The sequence below is a fragment of the Arachis ipaensis genome, chromosome B09, assembly GCF_000816755.2.
Source record: "Arachis ipaensis cultivar K30076 chromosome B09, Araip1.1, whole genome shotgun sequence".
NCBI lineage: Eukaryota > Viridiplantae > Streptophyta > Magnoliopsida > Fabales > Fabaceae > Arachis > Arachis ipaensis.
In genome coordinates, this window is record NC_029793.2 from 132,747,700 (window position 1) to 132,749,503 (window position 1,804).

A 1,804-nucleotide genomic window follows, 5' to 3' on the forward strand; every position below is an offset into this window, starting at 1 on the left:
TTGATTAGGTCTTTTTTTAATTTATTTAGAAATATCTAGCTTTATTCTATTATATAAAAATCGAATTTCTGTACTTAATGATGGAGCTGACGTGTCATGCTTTGAAGTGTGTTTCTCGATTTAATTATTTTAACTAATTCAATACAATTTATTACGATGACTTAATTATATCAGCTAATTAATTTGATTAGATATTTAAATATTAATGTAGTTTATTATAATTTATATTACTTAATTAATTATGCTACATTAATTGTAACTCGTTATATTAGTTAAGAAATCTTATATATATGTTAATTAAATATTATATACGCACGGTGCGGTTTTTTTGTTTTGGTATTATATAGTATTGATAATATGCTAATCCCAAAAAACCTATCCATATCCCATTTCAACCCGCCCACCCAAAGCCCCCTTTCTGATCTTTTTCCTCCCAGCAAGCAGAAATGCCGCATCAAGAAGATTGTGTCCATGGCTGTCGCGACTTGAGTTTGGCATCTCCTTTTTCCATCCGTTACTGTCCACAACAAACTCAATTCAGAAGAGTTACCTTCTATAGCAAAACCCCCTCCCTCAATCTGGTTACTGTTGTCTGTGGTGTCTTCCATGGAATCATCTCCATGGTTATTGATGAAGTATGAGAGGCTTCCTGGACATGGGAACAACTCTACTTAATTGAAACTCATGATGTTTCTTTTCTCATTTTTTTTATTTTTCATTGTTGGAAATCTTCTCCCTAAACTTTCTATTTCAAATATTCTTGCACTAATTTGTATGATTTTATTTTTGTTGTGCTTTTTTTATATATCCTCTCTTTATTGCTCAATATTGTGATTAGGATTTGTTGCTATGCCACACTGATTTTGTTTATTTTTTTTCATATTCTTTTTTACCGATCTTATTTTCATACCCTTTTTATTCTGTACATTTTGATTTGCCAATATTTATGATATAAAATGAGTGTTTTATTTTTAACTCAAATTTTTTTTCGTTTTTTGAATCATCAAGACAGATTTCTTCTTTTTTTTTTTGGGTTACGGAGGATCTGTGATTTTGGATGTACTCCAATTTTAAAATTATTTACCTAAAAGTATACCTCTTCTTAGATGCTATAAAAGTCTAAGAAGTGTGGTTCTACGATCTTATCGTACGTGTCTTACTAGAATTTATGTTTGTTCTTATTTTTGTCACTAGAGAAAAAATGGTTAGGCGATATGATTTGTTGGAGATGATTGCACTGCCAAAAGAATGTTGGAAGATTTATGTCAGAGTGGTCAGACTTCGGTCACTATCGAGATTCAAAGGTCCCAATTCCATTAGCTCCATTGAAATGGTGTTGATGGAGTTTAACATTTCTGGTGCTCCTTCCATTTAAAAGAAACGATGATATTTTGTGAATACTGTCACCATTATAGAGCTGCTGTGAAACATGAGGTTGTTCAACTAATGGAGACAAATGAGCATGTTTTGAAGCTTTGGTGGAGTCTTGGCTTGTTTAAATTTTAAGATATTTTAAATTGAACTTTTTATTTATTTATTTAAGAATAATTACCCAAATCAGTTTCCAAGGATTTTAAAAGTGGATATTTTAGTTCCCAAGAAAAATTAATACACAGATTAATCTCCAAGGTTTTACTCCAGCAAACAAATCAGTCTCCAGTTTATTTTCCGGCAGAGTAATTACCCAGATCAGTCCCCAAGGATTTTAAAAGCGGACATTATAGTTCCCAAAGAAAATTAACATACATATCAATCTCCAATATTTTTTCGCCAGACATAACAGTCCTCTGTCTAAAATAGAATA